Here is a 20,985-nt window from a genome sequence, read left to right on the forward strand (position 1 = left end):
CACTGATACGGTCCCATCTCCAAGACCCCATCCCCTGTAGGAGGCTGGCCTTCCCCACAGCATGGGGATTAATCATAAACAATATTATAATAAATGAAATATGTATACATTACATGTATAATATATAATAATAATATACTTATGTATTAATTAAATAATCTAAATACTACCTCAAACCACCAGAACTGCTTTTAACCTGGCTTCCACAGTCCTCATTAGTGAGAGAAATCACTGTGCAGAGGGAACTCATCTTACTCATCATCACTACCATCTGTTGAACAACTGCCACCAACAGGCAGGGCTGAAATAAAAAAAGGTCCCCTGTGGGAGAGAGAAGGCAGCATATGCCAGAGAAGTTAAACCACCATCACCACCTCTGCTACCATCTCTCCTGAGACCTTAATAGGACAAGCTCAGGATCCTGAAGCCAAGAGACCTGAGAATAGTGACATTAAATAATGGCAATAAAAGAGATATTATCATCTGATTTTTGGCTACATCTTCAGGTTCATGGGACTTTTCTATCTGACTTGAACTTTTCCATATTTGTGGTTTCCTCCAGTAAAATGAGAATATTTTGAGAGCAAAGATTGTCTTACTTTTCTATTTGAATCCCTGGTCCTTTGCACATAGTAAGCACTTAATACTTTCCTTCTTTCACTTATATACACTTTCACTTATATATATATATTATCAAATGGAAGGTGATTATACAAGAAACTGTGAATCTCTACTAGATAGACTGTATTTTACTTTTTAATTATATAAAAAATTCATCATATAACTTTCGATGCTATCCTGTTTGTCTTCCTTCTGTTCTTTTCCCAAAGACAAAAACAGCAACAACAACAACAACAAAAAAACAGACCTGGCTCTAAAATGTAAATCTAAATTAAGTTCTTGAACCAAATATTTTTAATTGATCTTATATTTTTTAAAAAACTGCAGTTTTGCAACTTTTCCATATGTCTCTCTGACTGCATCTCTGTGCTGTCTCTTCATGTATGTTTATTTTAGCCTGTGAAAACATCCAGCAAATTTTTCTAAGACCTAGTGAAGGTTAGTAGGATTTGGGAGAGTATTAACTGTTTCATGTTCATCTTTTTAAATCTATGTTCTCATCTATCTGTGCATACAATCTGGGATTTAAATAGAAAATCTTTATGTGATTTCTACTTTAGAATTTTTTTATCTCTCCCTCCTTGCATTGATGAATGCCAAGGATATTTGGAGGAAGAGAAAGGGGAATGAGAAAAGGTGACAAAAAATTTTTGTGTGAAAGTGTGAATCCATCAATTATCCTTTAAATAGTTTTTATAAAATTGGAGAGATTATGTAGTGAGTTTTGAGTAATATTCTTAAAATGTTAAATTAAGAAAAATCAATTAAATTGGAGAAAAAGACTCAAAATTCCAGATATATTGTTTTAACAGGGAAGAAAGCAAAACCATTCCTCTCATTAAGTAGAATGGCAAGAAAAGTTTCTGTAAATTAGGTATAAAAATTAGAGATGCATACATTATTAGGATTTTTAATTGGGTGTTTCCTGAACTTTGAAGTAGAAATTAATCATATATTAATCAGAAATTCTACTGTTATTAATATAGTGATTAAGTATTCAAATTCTTAATAATTGTTTTTGTCTCCTTCCCTAAAAAAAAGAAAAGTTTCCATAAGTAAGCAACTGGAACTGAATGTGATATTAACTTGGGAAAATTCATTCTGTTACTCCCAAACATGAGTTTTCAAAAGGTAATTGTTCTTTAAAGGATTTTATATTGAATTAAAGATATCTCGAAGAATTTTTTTTAATTTTTCTGTCTTGTAGTAAATAGTGGAATCAGAAAAAAAATCAGAAGTCTAATATTGTATGCTGATATTATAAGAAAAAAGAGTAAACAGCATTGGCAATTTGTCAGTTTGAAATGATATTGGAATAAATACTCTTGAAAGGAGAATGTTTGATGGAAATTTTACATTTGGGAAGTATGAAATTTTATACATTTATATTATTGGGAACAACAATGCTTAAATTGTGATTTGATTGGAAGTAATATAAAATAGAAACTATAGTGAATTAGTATTACCCTGAAAGCATTCAATTCTTTATTTTAAAAAATGATATAAACTAAATTTAGTTATGTCTTCTTAAAAAGAGGGCCAAGTGAGATAGATTAAAACTTGATATGTGACTGCTATTTTGGTGATTGTGAACTGTATAACTCAAACTATGGGATAAGCTAAGCATTGTGGGTTTGCCATGTTATTTTATTTTGGAGGTAAAACTGTCATACTAAATAATTCTTTTTGAAGTCTTTAGACTGGTATAAAATGTATGTAACAGTCATTTTGTCAATTATGTGATATTATAAAAAGTTATTTATATTACCAGTGTGTATTCTGAAAAAATTAACCTCTGACATGAATTTGATAAGGCTCTCTGTTGGAATGAGTGTTTAAGTTGCAAATTCATTTAAAATCTGGATTACTTTCACAGTGATTCATTCCACAGTTACAGCTTTAAATACTGAAGGAATCATGTAAATTGCTGACAACTGTCCATTTGGAAAAGTGATAGATAATACTTTTTGTACTGGGAAATGAATTCTTAGACATCTTTTTCCCAAGAAATCTTGAAAGGGTTTAATTGGACATAATCAAAAGGTAAAAATGATACTTAGTGAAGTTTATTTGAATTATGATGGTGAAAATATGGAGGAAAAGGTGAGAAAATGCTGGTAAGAATATGAAAGAAACAGCTTATTTATTAAGGGGCTTTTCATTAAAGTCCATTGTGGGAAATATTATGTATAAGTTCAAAGGAAGTCAAAATGTGAGAAGTTAAGGCAGAAAGTTGTAATCTGCTTTGAGCAGTGGGTTTGAGGATTAAAAGTTTGAATGTTTTGAAGGCTAAAAAAATTTTTTAATTAAAGTTAATTCCTTAATTCCTCCCCGTTCTGTGATTTGCTTAAGATTTAAGTCCTTACCTTCTTAGAATACATATAAGTGTTTGTCCCATTCTGTTCCCTATTTGATTTTATCACCTTACTGGCAGAAGATGTATAGCTTCCTTCCTCATCTTTCCCCTAGAATTCTCACCAGTCATTAAGTTTTTCAGAGTTCTCAAGTTTTGTTTTGTTTTGTTTTTTAGACAGGCTGATAATTTAATTATAATAATTGAAAAACATTACATGTCCTCAGTGAAGATTATTAATTAGAAACATCATAGAGGTAAGTTATTTCTTTTTTTAATATTTTATTTGATCATTTCCAAGCATTATTCATTAAAGACATAGATCATTTTCTTTTCCTTCCCCCCACCCCCCATAGTCGATGCGTAAATCCACTGGGCATTACATGTTTTCTTGATTTGCAGAGTTCTCAAGTTTTTAAAAGTTGATTGTCTTTGTCATATTTTTGTGCGAATTGTTCTGGCTCTGCATCAGTTAATGCGAGTATTCTCAAATTTTTTTGCAACTTTCCCTTGCCTCTTCTCATACAGCCCAATTCATTTCATTATTTAAATGCACAAAGATTTTTTCAGCCATTCTCCAATTTAGGAGTACCACTTTTGTTTCTGTTTTTTTGCCATCAAAAAAGATCTACTTTGAATTTTGCAGGCTTGAGTCTAGTTCTTCTTTCCTTCATCTCATTCAGCTACATCTATTAAAATTAATAATGTTATTGCTTGGAAAATGGTATGCACATTTCAGTAATGTTTTGGACATAGTCCTAATTGCCTTACAGGATGATTGAACCTATCCACAACTCCACCAATATTGCATCCATGTGCTGAATTTCCTGCAGAGCATCTATAATTTATCATCTCCATGTACGGTCTGTGTTTCCAATCTAATGAATTATGTAAAAACCTGAGAAGAGCTTTCCCATTGACTTCCTAGCTCTAGATTATATTCCTTAAAATTTTCAATTTGGAGTTTCCTGTGGGAAATGATCAATCCATTCTCTCTATATTGTCTTTCATCTGATTCTTATAGATCTGGGCAGTTTTCTCTAATGATTTTTCGGAATAAGGTGTCCAGTAACTTTCTAGGTCATGGTTTTTGGGTCCTTGATTTTTCTTAAATTATCCTGTCTAGAAAGGCTTTCCAGGTCAGTTGGTTTTTTAATATAACACATTTTACCCCTTTGGTCTTTTCAATTACTTTTAATATATCTTTTTTCTATATACTCTTATGAACTTCTACTTGGCCCTTCTCAGTTTTAATGCTTTTGTGAGGAGCCTGTAGGAACTATAATTTGTATTTCATAATGATCATTAAATATATTGATTACTTTCACCTATCTAGAGTTTGGGTAAAATATTGATACCAATATCACAGTAATTTGTATGTACATACCATGCACAACTCAGAGGTATATGAATTCCTTTCTGTTCCCATTCAGTATAAACAAAGATCTATAAAGAGCTAAACCAATTGTACAAAAAAACAAGCCATTCTCCAATTGATAAATGGGCAAGGGACATGAAGAGGCAATTTTCAGTTAAGAAAATCAAAACTATTAATAAGCACATGAAAAAGAGTTCTAAATATCTTATAATCAGAGAGATGAAAATCAAAACAACTCTGAGGTATCACCTCACACCTAGCAGATTGGCCAACATGACAGCAAAGGAAAGTAATGAATGCTGGAGGGGATGTGGCAAAGTCGGGACATTAATGCAATGCTGGTAGAGTAGTGAATTGATCCAACCATTCTGGAGGACAAATTTGGGACTATGCCCAAAGGGCACTAAAAAACTGTCTGTCCTTTGATCAAGCCATAGCACTGCTGGGTTTGTATCCCAAAGAGATCATAAGGGAAAAGACTTGTACAAGAATATTCATAGCTGCTCTCTTTGTGGTGGCAAAAAATTGGAAAATGAGGGGATGCCCTTCAGTTGGGAAATGGCTGAACAAATTGTGGTGTATGTTGGTGATGGAATAGTATTGTGCTCAAAGGAATAATGAACTGGAGGGATTCCATGGGAACTGGAATGATGTCCAGGAATTGATGCATAGGGGAAGGAGCAGAGCCAGGAGAACATTTTACACAGAGACCAATACACTGTGGTACAATCAAATGTAATGGACTTCTCCTTTAGTGGCAATGCAGTGATCCTGAACAACTCAGAGGGATCTGTGAGAAAGAACACTAACCACATTCAGAGGAAAAACTATGGGAGTAGAAACACAGAAGAAAAACAACTGCTTGAATACATGGGTCGAGGGGATATGGCTGGGGATGTAGACTCTATATGAACATCCTAATGTGAACACCAACAACATGGAAATTGGTTCTGATCAAGGAAACATGTAATACCCAATGAAATTGCACCTCGGCTGCAGGAAGGGTGGCGGGAGGGGAAGGAGGGAAATAATTTGATTCTTTTAACAAGGAATAATGTTCTAAATTAACTAAATTAATTTTAAAAAATAAAAAAATAAACAAAGATATATAATATCCGCATTTTCAAAAATTCTTTTCAGATTCTCAACTTCTTTCTCATTTAACTATTGGATGTATTCTTTTACATGTGAAAGGGACACAATTAATACTCCTGTTGTTATATTTTTATTATCTATTTTTCCTTACATTTAACTTGGCCATTAACACAGTAACTGAATTCAATGTTATTAAATAAATAGATAATAAGTAGTTGTCTTCATTATTTCACTTTAGTGTCTTTGAGCACAATTACTATTTTCCTGGCTCTCTCTTTTATATGATTTCTTCTTACTGTACCTTTTTTACTGAAATCATATTTACTCCTCCTAGTAAATTATACCACTCAAGTACTCATCTCTTTACAAAAAGATAATTCACATAACTACTCAGTCACAAAATGGAAGCTTAAAACAAAATGGCATGAGTTAGAGCAAAATAATTTTTTTCTTTCTTGCCTCCACTGTACCAAAATCCTCTCTAATTCTTCCTTCTCAAACTACTTACCTTTCTTATATTTAATTTCTGCAAATGCATCATATCTTACAGAAGGCTTTACTGATTCCTCTTGCGTTCTCCACCCAACAATTACTTCATCTAAATACATCCCCCCACAACTCACTTAAATGAAATTTAAATCTCTCTAGGAGGTGACTTGTTTTTGTATCAGCAAAATGTAGCCCATATGAGGGGCTTAAAATATGCTTAAATTGAAAAAATAGCTACTGGCTCTATATTTCCAAAGAGATAATAAAGAATAGGAAGTACCTACTTGCACAAAAATATTTGTTGTAGCTCTTTGTAGTGGCAAAGAATTGGAAATTGAAGAGATGTCCTTGGAGAATGGATGAACAAATTTTGGTGCATGTTGTTGAAGGAATGCCATTGTGGTATGACAAATAAGCAACATAATTTCAGAAAAACCTTGAAAGATCTGCATGAAATGATGCAGAGTGAAATAAGTTGAACTGGGCCAACATTGTACAGAGTAACAACAATATTGGGTGATAACTTGGCTACTCTCTGCAATGGGAAGATCTGGGACAGTCCTAAAAGACTTATGACATGGAATGCCATCCACCCAAAGGGAAAGCACTGTTGGAGTTGTCTTTCACATCAGTGCATTTATGGTTTGATTTTGGGATTTTTGTTTTATATGACAACTCTTACAACAATGGCCAGCATGGAAGTGTTTTGCGTGACAATTTTTTTAATATAATATATTAATTTATATATTAATATATATTAATTAATTAATTAATATATTAATATATAATAATATATTAATTAATATAATAAAGGAATACTTGGTGAACACTAGGTTATGAATAGGAAAGTTCAGAGGGAATGTAAGTCTTCCTTGTGACTACACCAGAGAGCACTTAAAGAAGAGTAATAGGAAGACCCAGAAAAAGAAACTCTAAGGATAATATCGAAAGGCACTAATGGCAGGAGAAAGAATTTGAACCTGATTTTGGTCAAAAGGCATAGAAAGAATCTGAGTGGTAAAAGTGAAAGATATAGTGAAATATAGTGAGATATTAGTAGTGAAAGAAAGTGTGTGGTGAAATAGAATGGCCAAAAAAATAGAATAAGCAATGAGATCACATTAGCTTTATTTAAAAAGCTAGTCAATTCTAGTCAATCACAAAGAACAACTTAAAATTTAGTTCCATCCTCCCTGGTGAAATTCAACCCATCTTCTAGGAAAAGTATGTGGCAAAATAGAAGCTCATCGAAATAAAGTAAAGCTTCCATTGTCTGGAGAAAAGCAGATCATACCTACACTGACCAAGTACTACCAGAAGAAAATTGAGGACTAGAAAAGCTGAGGATACATATATTCCAAGTACTACCAGAAGAGCAGAATATATGTATCCTCAGCTTTTCTAGTCCTCAATTTTCCTCAAAAGGGAGCCACAAAGCAGAGCAAATCTATACCCATATGTCCCTTCCTCTCTATCTTGTCCCCATCTGCCAACTTGAGAAAGTAGAGGTACAACAGAAAAAAAATGAGGGGGCAGTTGGGTAGCTCAGTGGATTGAGAGCCAAGCCTAGAGACTGGAGGTCCTGGGTTCAAATCTGGCCTCAGACACTTCCCAGCTGTGTGACCCTGGGCAAGTCACTTGACCCCCATTGCCTAGCCCTTACCACTCTTCTGCCTTGGAGCCAATACACAGTATTGACTCCAAGATGGAAGGTAAGGGTTTAAAAAAAAAAAGAATGAGAATCAAAGCAGTCTTTCATAGAGAGAGGGAAGCCTATAAACAGAATCCTTGTGATTTCTTGGTGAAGACTAATGGATAAGCACACATGACGGAATACCATGGATTCTCTGGGGCCCCTTTTACTTTCCCTACCATTTCAAAATTTCATTCCTGCACTAGACCAAAGCAGACTCTGTCCCCATAGAGAGTGTAGCTAATAAAACAAAAACTTAAAAATTAAATCACTCTTCTAAAGATAAAGGAAAACTGCTCTGCTTGTGAGATATCTTTTGGGCATACCAGGGACAACATCCCTCATATATACCCCCATCATTTTCCCTGTGACTTAAGATTATAAAAGGGCAGGGTTGGAAGAGAAGATAACCATTCCTTTGCTGTAGAGTTAGAGGATAAAACTATGGGCATCGTGAAGTTTTTCATACTATGACTCTCCGATATCCTTTGTTTCTCAGGACATTCATAGGTAGACTCCTCTAGGCAGAGAAAGTAAAGATTCCCAGCCTAGCACCAAACAGAGTTGCTATCACTAATAGCTGCTCTTTCCAAAGCATACTAAAGGAAGTAGATTCCAGTATGGTTTGATGCTTTTTTTTTCATCTTATGAATTAGGAGTCAGGAAAGTTAACTCCTGGTCTATTTTTCAGGGACAAAGAATAATAACAGCTCTATTTTCATTATGAATTTTTCCATGCTTTCTCTCAATATTTAAATAATTTAGCAACAAATTAGAGATGAGTTATCCATACTAGATTTATTAAATTGGCAACAAATCAGAGATGACATATAAAAACATAACCTAAGGTGTATATCCATGTTATACACACATCACAATGTTTAATATACACATGCTCTTAAAATCTATATTTAAAACCCAAATAGCCTCCCTTGTATACCAAGATCATAAAAGAAGGGGGCAATATTGGCACAGTTATTGCTTAAAAATGAATGTTAAAAACACATTGAGAAACTCATGAAGGCAAGCTTAGACAATGACAACTTTCCAAAGGTTAGAACCAGAATTGTGAGGCTCACACACTTCTCTGGTAATGGCTGTCCTGTGGCTGCTTCCTTGGTAATATGTCAGGAGACAGAGAGCCCAAAATCTCCGTAGCAAGGAAAGCAGGAGACTAGAGAGCTCAGAGTCAAGATGGAGAAATAGAACCAGTTCCTGTGGGGAAATATGGGATTAGAAAACAGATCATACTATTGACTAGCTTAGTAAAAGGCAACAGAAAGGGATATTTATCTGATCTCATTCCCAATAAGGAAAGACCGCCTCCTCTCACCATCCCAAACTCTATATCCATCATAGGATTAACCTTCCTTTTTTCTTATCACTTCTCCTCTAGCATGTAACCATTCTACATAGTATTCTCCTCTTTCTGCATATTTTTCTCTCATCTTAGAGTTGGGGATACAGCCAGTACTTTCTCTTTTAGGAAATTTCAACCAATATAAAAGTTAGTAGTACTTCTCCAACTTGTGGAGGAGATTGTTTAGAGTCCTAGAAAAGTAAATGATTTGCCCAGAATTAAAGAGCCAACAAACATCAGAGATAAGACTTGGACCAGGTCTCCCTACCTTCAAAGCCAATTCCCTGTCCAGTATGTCAAACTCCCTCTTGTCTCCCATTCCTTAAATAGGCTCAGCAAGTTCCTTGAGGCCAAAAGCCTAAAGCTACAGATCTCTCTGCCATGAGTCATTTGTCCAAGATCTCCTCAAATAGTTGACATCAAATCTTCTTACCAAGATTCAGTCTCTTGTTCAGAAGGGGCTCTGTGCTTTGTTTCCCCCAGGAACTCATAGGATTCTTGATACCAATGGGAGGAATCAGGCTGCATTCTCATGATATCCCTTTCTTCTTCTTCCTGAGGTAGTAGGGCAGGAGCATGCTCCTCTGACTTTGGTAAATGTGGTGTCTTAGTCCTGGGGAAATGAGTATCTCAAGATTATGATCAGCCTAAGAAAATACATTAAGTGACTACTATATACAGTGTTCTAAGAGTAAAAGAGAAAAACATAATCATTTCTGACTTCAAGCATCTTGTTTTTATCACACATGTTGAAATGCTTATTTGAAATGGAGAAAAGGTGTTGTTTTGTGATGGGTTAGACATATATCCTATATATAGTCATGATTAAACCAAGATTTGAATTAAAGCTTTGAAAGAGCCCAATTGAGGAAGGTGAATGTTCCTTGCATGGTCATGGAAAATAGGATACAGTGGGAAGACCAGCGAGAACTTCTATTCTACTTGATGGGGAAATAATTTATTAAAAAGACTAGGGGGCAGCTGGGTAGCTCAGTGGATTGAGAGCTAGCCCTAGAGACGGGAGGTCCTAGGTTCAAATCTGGCCTCAGACACTTCCCAGCTGTGTGACCCTGGGCAAGTCACTTGACCCCCATTGCCTAGCCCTTACCTCTCTTCTGCCTTGGAGCCAATACACAGTATTGACTCCAAGATGGAAGGTAAGGGTTTAAAAAAAAAAGACTAGCAAAGAGGATTGAGAGTTAAGCTTGAAGGGCTTTAAATTTCAAGGAGCTATTGCATATCTGGAAATGTGGTCATGTTAATTCCTCAGAAGAAAGATTCAGCCCTTCCTTCAGCCTTCCTTTTAGTTTTCTTAGTTTTAAAATCTGTCCTCATGGATGCTGAAGTTGGACACTGCATACTGGGCCATCACAAATATTAGATCTATTAAAGTCCCTGGGATATTATTCCAAAGTAGAATATGGATGCTCTTTGGGGAAGCTTTTTTTCACCTCTAGTAACTAGCAAGAGCACCATGCACATAGGAATTTAATAAATGTTTAGAGTATTGAGTCCTTTCATTTTACAGAGGAAATGAGGTACAAGAGAAGAAAAGTATTCTATCATGCAGCTAGTGAAATAGCTTTTTCTTCCTTGGATCTGCCCATTTCTGCCTCCAATTCCAGGACTTCCCTGTGCTATCATCTTGTCTCTTCAGTGGCAGTCCTACACTTACACAATGATTAATGGCAAAACATTGATAAGAGAGAGAAATAATTAGTCGAGATAATTTTTAGTAGTGTGAGGAGATGAACTTGACAATAAGGAGAACATTAACAGAGACACACAGGTATAATTCTTACCTTAACACTATGCAGGACAAGGGAGTATCATATGCCAAATGACCCAAAAGGCGATTCCTTGGGCTATAATAGAGACGAACTCTATAGATCACATGTGTTTCATAAGACTAAAACACAGAGAAACCATTTAGATGAAAGGACTTCAAAATGGTATTTCTTGTTCCTTTAACCTCATCTCCTCCCAAATTTGCCTTGTATTGGCTCTTCATTCTCCATAATTTACTTTGATCCTTATTCTATTATCTCATTGCCTGTTTGTCAAATAGACTAGATTTTCCCCAGCCTTAAAAAGTTTTCACTTCATTTGATAATCCCTTTCAAGATGTACTGTAGTTGTTTCTCTCATCCCTTTCACTAGCTATAAAACCCATTGCTCCAATTTCTCATTTCCTCTTCCCTTCTCAAGACCTTGAAATTTAGCTTCTAACCCACCACTCACCAGAACGGCTTTTCTCCAAGTTTACCCATGATGAATTAGTTACCAAACACACTCACTTCCTCAGCCTTTCCTGATCACTCTAAATAATTGCCTCAGGAGACAAAATACGGTTCCCTATGTAGCTTTTCATGGCGCTGCCCTTGTCTGCTTCTTCTACTCTGCAGTTATTTTTTTCTTAATCTCCTTTGAAAGATCATCCTTATATTACTTCAGTCTAAGACTATGAATATTTATCTTCTCCTCCCTGTCCTACTAGCTCATGAGTTCAATCTTCTCAATATAACTACTCCTAGTGTCTCATTTTCCAGCTCTAATTCCTCCTCCTGAACTATAGACCCATCCAATTGCCTTTTCCCCATCATTTCTGCATTAATACCTTATCCAATTCCACATTCCAAAATAGAATACCTCGCTTTCCCAGGAAGCCATCCTTCTCTTTAACTCCCTATTTCTGTTAAAGGTACCACCCTCTTTTAGAACATACAGATTTGAAATCTCCCTTTGCTTTTGTCCTTTCTTATACCTTCCTTTGTGCCAAATATCATTGATTTCCTTAAGACATAATCCATCAACCATCTGACCCATTTGCTCCATTATTTACATAATTATTAATGGCAATAATTGAGAGGATTTAGTCCACTCATACAACCTAATCAAGGCCCTGATTCATGCCTAGCTTAGACTGCTGCAAACTATTTCATTGTCGCCCAACTTCATTCTTCTCCTTTCACAGCTGTCCAATTGAAATTCTAGATGATAGGTCTGGCCATGGCTCTCCAATGTTCAAGGAGGTTCAATAGCTCCCTCTTCCTTTATAGATCATGCACAAGCATTTCTCTCCTAATTTATAGATCTCTTAATGGTCGAGGATCTTTACACCAAATGGGTATAATAATACTTAAGTTTATAGTTGATTCTTCTTCTATCTATGTTATGAACAATTCCATCCATTACCCAAAAATTACTTTTGCTGGCTGTCCCTAAGGAAGGCCTAGAAAAGTCTCCCTCTTCACAGAATCTTTGGTTTTTTTCCAAATCTCTATTGCCTTCTAGCAAAAGACCACTTGATCTCTACATCCCCCAAATATGTATATTTTTACTTATTTAATCACCCCCCAAATAAAATTTATTTAAAGGTCAGAACTATATTTTTTGCCTTTGTATCTCCAACTCCATGCCAGACATATAATAATTAGTGGCTTAATACTTGCTGAATAAATTAATCTCAAAAAAATGAGGGAAGGTGTCCCAACTGAGAAGCCCTTTAATTCATACTATGAAAGCAATAGAATAAGTGCTTTTGGCTCTCAGGCAGATAAGCAGCCTCTTAAAGCAGTCATTGTCAAGACTAAGTCCTTCCAATCCTGAGGAACAATTTGCAGGTAAGGGTATTAGGAACATGGGGACTCAAAGCATCAGGGTGAAGCTCCGATCTGGTCAGGACTGTGGGTCCAAAGCTTGACCAACAGGTTTAGTAGTTTGACTGATAGAGAGGAGCCACAATTTGAGGTTGGTAAGAGAGAGGCTGAAGAAGTGATCAAGAGCCAACTTCAGCTTTCACGTGATACTGGGCTTTCCAAATAGAGGTTCTTCCCTGAGTAATCAGTATTGTCTCTTGGGTTTATATCAGAATGGCATAGATCTGAGCTAATTCTACCACATTTCCAAATGGCTAAAATGACTGAAAATAAGAGTCCATAAAGTTTCTACTCTGGGACCTCCTTGATGCACACACAAGCACACATATGCACACACAGAGATCCTCAAGTGTGTTCAGGCAAAATACTGAAGCTCAATCAAGCTGGTGTGCAATCTTCTTACAGTTCATGTAGTTAGCTAACTTTTTTTGAGGCGTACTAAGTGGCAGGCTCTGTGCTAAGGAATACAAAGACAAAAGATAGTCAAAGAGAAGTCTATTATCTCATTTGATTTGCACAAAAAAAAAACCAACTTGCCCTATCAAACCCTGCATTTCTACTTCAGTGATATAGTAAGCAATGTCTACCTCAATTATTTAATTTCCTTGAGGCTTAATTTCCTTAGAAAAAATATTAATTATATCTAAAATATTTCATTTATTAGATGCTATCATCCTCCCCATTTTATAGATGGGGAAACAAAGGCAGGCATAGATTCAATTACATGCCCAGGACCACAGAGAGTATCTGAGACTAAACGTAAACTCAGTTTTGTGAATTCAAGCCTGCCATTCTGTACTATATGCCATCTAGCTCAGCACCCCAACCCCAAAGCTATCTCCCTTAGCCTTTTTAGCTTTGAAAGAAGACAACCTTGTCAAGCTAAAGAAACCATCTGCCTATGGCCACAGAGTTATTCAGTAAATGCAGGACATTGTTTAATCATCTTCTTCCCAGACTGGCCTCATGGCCTTAATTACCCTACCATCCAGTAGGAAATTCAGTTTATTTTCTTCTTTACTATGTCAGTTATACATGGAAAGGAGCCGTACAGAATTGGCTATTGTGGCCACCGCTTACCTCAAACTCAATCTCACACTCTGTTACAGGATAACATAGCTCAAACCTATCCAACGTCTCCCCGTTAACTCCACAATTGAACCCAAGCATCAGTTCTTCAGGCTCCAGAAGTACACCATCATCAAACAGATCTTTATACACTGACACCAGGAACATGTCAAGTGTACAGGCCACTGTCACTGGGGGAAAGAGGAAAAGACTATTTGTATCTAGCATTTATTGAACCCAGTAAGTCAAAAACCCTTATTTAGCATCTACTACATTGCTAGCCACTTATTTCTTCTAACCAATGGCTCTAAGAAGAGACCAAAGCCAAAGTAGCAGGAGTTTGCAGAGGAAAGCAAAGGGCAACCAAAGACTGGTTCACAGAAATGATGGTATCGGGTCTCCTTTACATGGCGCTACAAAGTTTTCGGTGTGTTTTATCTACATGACCTTGCTTAGTCTTAAGAACCCAGAAAGGTGGGGGCAGCTGGGTGGCTCAGTGGATTGAGAGTCAGGCCTAGAGATGGGAGGTCCTAGGTTCAAATCTGGCCTCAGATACTTCCCAGCTGGGTGACCCTGGGCAAATCACTTGACCCCCATTGCCTAGCCCTTACCACTCTTCTGCCTTGGAGCCAATACACAGTATTGACTCCAAGATGGAAGGTGAGGGTTAAAAAAAAAAAAAGAACCCAGAAAGGTAGGTGCTATTATCATGCCCATTTTCCCAGTCATACTTTGACCCAAAGAAGGAAGAAGGTAAGCTTCCTTCCCTTTGTGAAGTAGGAAGTTAGGACTTGGGTATATAACACTGAACTGCTTCTGTGACACTCCCAGCTTTCATCCTTACTAAGGATAGCTCTATGGGGAGAAGAAATTCTTTAGAAATGAAAAATTATCTATTTTGATGGAATATTTTGTAAATTATTCCTTTTTTACTAAAGAAACTGAGCTTTAGGGAGGAAAAGTAACCCAGGTCAAAGTTCACATTGCTACTAAATCTCTCTATAAGAAAAACAGCATTAATGGGAAACAGTGGGAAAAGAGCACAACTAGATTCAAACTGACACTCGTTCTTATCTGGGTCATTTCTATTCCATCTTAATAGAATCTCTAAGAAGGTGTGAATCATGATTGGTAGAATTTGTTGCAATATTGCTAGTGTCGGGCACCAAGCACTTACTTCCCAAGAGAGGAAACTAAAAGTATTTGCCAAAGAGAAAACCTTTGTGAACTGAAGCAAAGTGTTTCAGTGGCAAGACAATAATTTCCACAACATTCTACAGAAAAACAACTTAAAAGACTTTAGAATGCAAATCAATACAATGATAAGCAAGTTAAAAAGAATGAGGGTGAAATGTGCATTCACCTCCTGATAGAGAGCTGAACTTCAAATAGAGGAAGGAATATCATTTTTTGGACATGTGATGGGAAGATTTGTTTTGCTGAATTAGTTATATTGAGGGATTTTTCTTTTCTTTCATTTTTTATCATATAGTATATACTATTATATATTGGTCATATTGAGGGATTTTTCTTTTCTTTATTATATTTATTTTATTCTTCTTTTATTGTTTATTATTTATATTAGTTATTTTATTTATTATTTTATTAGTTTTCTCTTTTATTTTCTTTATTATTTTATTTCATTTATTATATTTTTCTTTTCTTTTTCTTTTATTTCTTTAATTTATGAATTTTTTTTAACCCTTACCTTCCGTCTTGGAGTCAATACTGTGTATTGGCTCCAAGGCAGAAGAGTGGTAAGGGCTAGGCAATGGGGGTCAAGTGACTTGCCCAGGGTCACACAGCTAGGAAGTGGCTGAAGCCAGATTTGAACATAGGACCTCCCATCTCTAGGGCTAGCTCTCAATCCACTGAGCTACCCAGCTGCCCCCTTAATTTATGAATTTTATTTATATAGAGGAGGTAGAGTAGAGAAGTAGGTTGTTTATTATTTGTTATTCTTTTATTTATTTATATATAAAAGGGAGACTGGTGGGAAAAACATATACTTGTCATCTAAAAAAAGAAAGAAATAGTACTTTCACGGAATGGGCAGCCAGCATTAAACAAGCCTTTATTCAATACTACTATGTGCCAGGTGTTGGCTATCTAAAGATAAAGAGGGGTTCAGGTAAGTGAAATAAATATTAGAAACATGGCCTTCTTATATCTGTTCAGGAGAAGTTGATTGGTTATATTCTAAGGAAAGAGAACATGGAGTTGGAAGGGAAGAGAACAATGGCTCTCTATCACCGTTCCTTCTGGCAAAGACTGCCCCATAAGAAATAAGTCAATTCTGAAGTCCTCATGTCTTACAGATGATTAACTTTTGTGAAGGACCAAGAAACTGGGATACGTCCCAAGAAGTTTAGAACCTGTGAAGTAGAAGAGAGTCTTGGCATTCCCCCACTCTTACCAAAAGGAGAAGTGATTTCAGCTCAGTCTTCTCTACCCTATTCCCCTGGGAAGCTTCAAGCTTCACAAGCAGCCACTTACTCAACCATCCTAATGGCCCCTACTATTCTGTTTCTACTTCCACGCCAATATATATTCCAATCCACTGGCCACTATTTAGAGGATGAATACAATGTGCTGAGAACTTCACTGGGCACAGGGGAAGGGAACTATATCCAAGATTCAAATCCCCTATTTTCACAGGAGTCAGAGTCTCATTGAAAATAAAACATACAGTCATATTTTAGAATCAAAGTGATATTCAAATTCAGTTTAGTGGGTACAGAGCCTTCATGAAGCCAAGATAACTTATTTAGGAAACCAGGCAAGGTAGGAAACGTAGGTTTGAATCAAAGACTAAAGTTTGGGAAATACCAAGGTGAATAATAGTCTATACATCATTAGTGGGCAATTAGGATGTGCCCAACATTTTGACACTGGAATATAAAGTCATAAAGCAGTGTTTCTATGAATAGGAAGAATTTGAAGGGAAAGTGGAGGAAGATAGAGAAGTTATAAAAACAATGAAATAACTCTGGGGTAAATATGGTGCTGAACAAATAGACAGACTGGGCAGAAAGCAGTGAGAAAGTAAAGGAAGAAAAAATTTCAAGGCACTAATGAGGTTATTTGACTGACTAGGTGTCAGAAAGATAAGCCTAAAGTAGGACTACAAAGATTCAAAGAAAAATGTGAGATTATTTTTTAAACCCTTACCATCCATCTTGGAATCAATACTGTGTATTGGTTCCAAGGCAGAAGAGTGGTAAGGGCTAGGTAATGATGGTCAAGTGACTTGCTCAGGGTCACACAGCTGGGAAGTGAATGAAGCCAGTTTTGAACCTAGGACCTCCTGTCTCTAGGTGTGGCTCCCAAAGTGTGAGGTTATTGAAGAAGCTACAGAGTTCAGAAAAAGGGGCTCATTGTTAAGGAAAAGAGGGGGGGAAACCCACAAATGACCTGGCTTGAGAATTTATGTAATGGGCAAGAGGACAACCAAAGAGAATGATTCATCTAGCAACTGGAAACAATGAACTTGGCCTTAAATTAGAGAAGAGTTTGGAAATATAAACAGGGAATTCAAGTCCTATACTCTAATATATAAGCCATGAGAATCACGTGCTCAGGGATAGAATGGACCGTAGAGGATCAAGGAATAATTGGGGAGAGAAAAGCTCACATAAAGAATCTTAGTGAGCAAGAAGAGCAGAGGGCATCCTCCATCTGACTTGGCAAATTACATTCTTCCCAGTGGCTAAAAAACCAAAGGGGAGAGAATAGATTGGGAGTAGAGGAGATAATATTTTTTAAAAAAAGATATCTGCTTGTTATCTTAGTTCTACAACTCACAGAAAGCCAAGAATCACTCCTAGTTACAGTTTAACACAAAACCACTCATTTGAGGCAGAGACAAATAATGAAGACAAAATTCACTCATTTACCTCTTCTATTATGAGCCCACATGAGGTATACTAAAAGGCACAGCACTCCTAATCCCAGAAAGGTTTTCATTGTAATAAAATCTAGAGCAAGGCTGCTGACCTCAACACAAAACAAGAAGTTGGAAAGGGGGCTGATGGTTCATGGGCTTTTATACTTGCTTGGCCCACTCAGATGTCTTCAATAATCTCCCTCTCTGAGTTCAGGGAAATCTCAACCACCTGGGGAATATGAAGACCTTCCCTATAAAATCAGGTGTTCAGCGTTAAAGGGCCTAGTAACAGAAATCTTCCCTTTGGCAATATCTATAGAAATGATGCTTCTTGAAGGAAGTAGACTTCCTGGGATCTTCACATTGTCTAGGATCAGACAATAGGGAACTATAAAGTATTGACACAAGTACATTTACTCTGTCTCCTATCTGGCACATGGATGGGGAGAAGAGAGAACATGAGAATTCTTCAGAAGGAAAACATCAGATGATGTATGTGACAATTCAATTAAGTGCTAAAACTAATTACATTAACTATTTGTACCTACTTCAAAGATTAGGGAAACTCTGATATATATTTCTTTCCAACATACCCTCTGTTATTTGTATGAGGATCATCTTAAAGTTCTCCCAAATACACTCATATCCCAGTTCTCTAAATTTCTCAACTGCAACAACCTACTTCTCCACTCTACCTCTATATATACAATGAGGTTCATGCCTCATGAGCCTCAAGGCAAGTCATTTAACATCTCTTTGCCTCAGTTTCTTCATCTTTAAAGCAAGAATAATTACAACACCTACCTTCCACAGATGTCATGAGAATCAAATGAGGTAACAATTTTGAAGTGCTTAGTATATGTGGCAAATATTTGTTGCTGTATAAATATGAGCTATTGTTTTTTTTAATCTTTTGATAATGAATAGTGGAGAAAGTTAAAGCAGATCCATTTTGTCTAGAGTTTCTCTATCTTACCCCTGACATTGTTTTTACTAGAGACCCTGCCCTTTTGATGACCTTCCTTACTTCTGCAATCTTAAAGATAGTCTTATATGCTTGGGAAGAGTTAAAAGAGGTAACAAACCTGAAGAGCCTTTCATGCCACAGACCAATGATGGTGAACCTATGGCACAGGTTCCAAATATGGCATGCAGAGCACACTCTCTTTGGGCATGCAGCCACCCTCCCCCAAAATTTTGTTACTAGAAAAGCAAAGGGATTCAGGTGGAACTACTCCTTTCCTCCTCTCCACCATACCTGATGATATATTTTCACATCACCCAACCCTCTACCCAGGAGCCCAATGGGAGTGCTTTCTCGATTTCCTGTGTGGGGTAAAGAGGGAGACAGTGCACTCCTGGTACTTGTAGCAGGGAGGGGCACAGCACCTGGTCTGGGAGGTCATGTGGGGATGGACCCTGGCACTCCTCTAAAAGGTTCACCATCACTGCTATAGACTGTAAGAGTGAAAATTATGAGACTGACCTCAAATTAATAATTTTATTAAATCAAAAGTAATAGGGAAAAAGATGGAAAATGGGAGAGAGATATAAAAGGTACTTTCCTTATTGGCTCCATTTAGCTTGCTATCTTACTGCTACCATTAAGGGCTCCCTAGATACTCTCACGGGCAAATTGAGTCAGCACAAAACAGGAAAGGGAAAAGAGGAAATCTATTCCTGCCTCTGTTTATCCAACCTATTCTCTGGTCACCAATTTTCACACGTGATGTCTTGGGATACAACTATGATTTTCTATTTTGCATGCACTTCCCAGGGGGGGGCAGTCCAAGGGGCATTGCAGGGAAGATCACCCTGTCCCCTATCTCCAGATATTAAAGTTTGTAAGGTTTCAAACATCCATCAAGTGCAAGATGTAACATTGAAGTTCTTCAGTCCAATATATGATTCATCTTCTAAAACCCAGAAAGGGAGGGAGAGTTGTTATTTGTCCTTGATTTTCAAAGAGGACCAGTAACATCATGGAATAATGTCTTCACTTATACAGAAATTGGATTTAAATGAAAGAGATGAAAAATTTTTCAGACTCACTTTCTCTTCCAGTCATCAAAGTCCACTGCCAAGACAAAAGTCAAGATGATTGGTGATGTCCTGGGATGCTTTGGATAACTGGTATTTTCAATGTCTAGCCAATCTCTAAGTGTTCTAACATGCCTGATTCAATCACTTTCATGGATGCTGAAACAAATCATTCTCATCTGCCCATTCAGCCAGGGAGAAGTCTTCATATGCTTGGGGTAGACACATCCCCTAACTCACCCGTGCAGTTGTGGCATTTTGGTTGTCTTCAGTTTGGTGTAATCAGTGAACTACTGTTGATTAAGCACCTGTTGCACCATACAACAATCACTGTACTAAGCTCTGGGGTTACAAAAGAAGCCAAAAGGCAGCCCCTGCTCTCAAGGATCTCATAGTTTAATGGAAGAGATGATATGGAATGAATTATGTACAATAATATGTGTGTATACAAGATAGATTATGAGTATTCTGAAAAAGAAGCTGCTAAGATTAAAAGGACTGGGAAAGATTTTCATACAGAGCTTAAAATTTTATCAGAGACTTGAAGGAAGCAGAAAGCTCAGAAGTAAAAGGAAGATGCTGAGGATTCTAGGCATGAAGGGGAAGCTAGTGAAAATGTTCTGAGATGGAGCACAGAGTAACATGGGTGAAGTAGAGCAAGGAGGCCAGTGTCACTGAATCACAGAGTGTAGGGATGGACGTGTAAAAAGACTGGAAAGGTAAAAAGAGGTTACTAAAGTGTCTCAAAGCCAAAGAGGAATTACTATTTGATTCTGTAGATAATAGTGAGCCACTGCACTTGACTGATTTGGTGGCAAGGAAATAAGAGTGACATGGTTAGATATGCACTTTAGGAAGATCAATTTGAAAGCTGAGTAGACAATGAATTTCTAATTCCTTTCTTAAAGACTTTTCCAACCCTCTCTCTTTTTGTTTTGGTCTCCCATGGCTCCTGCTCCACTACTATCTCTAGTATGGAATTGGCTTCATTTCTATGAATAAAACAAAACCTTTTGAGTCTGAGATCCACTTTTCCCTTCTCTACATTGAAGAACTTCTTGACATTGTCACTCAATCTTTCTTTATACAAATCTCTAATGGACTTGGATCTTCTCTTCACCAAGGTCAAGATTTCTTCTTGATTCCTCCCTCTTTGCTCTTCTCTAAACAATTCCTCTCTTCTTCCTCCACCATTTTCCACTAATACATTCAACATTAATTCACACCCAAAATGGCACATTCAATTTGTCTACATGTAGTTTACATGAATGTTATGCACTTACATACAATTGTAAAACCATCCCATATCACTGGAAAAAATGTCCTTCTCCCCTTATCATGAC

General features: G+C 36.8%; 1 long non-coding RNA gene across 1 annotated transcript; it reads right to left on the reverse strand.

The window, feature by feature from the left end:
- Positions 1–8,413: 8,413 nt before the first annotated feature.
- On the reverse strand, positions 8,414–10,889 carry LOC103093598 (uncharacterized). The gene is made up of 3 exons (XR_008913109.1): positions 10,792–10,889; positions 9,423–9,602; positions 8,414–8,844 (listed from the first exon to the last, which is right to left on the reverse strand). It is a non-coding gene; the product is annotated as an uncharacterized LOC103093598 (long non-coding RNA).
- Between the last annotated feature and the right edge of the window lie 10,096 nt (positions 10,890–20,985).

The sequence above is a fragment of the Monodelphis domestica genome, chromosome 6 (assembly GCF_027887165.1).
Source record: "Monodelphis domestica isolate mMonDom1 chromosome 6, mMonDom1.pri, whole genome shotgun sequence".
Lineage (NCBI taxonomy): Eukaryota > Metazoa > Chordata > Mammalia > Didelphimorphia > Didelphidae > Monodelphis > Monodelphis domestica.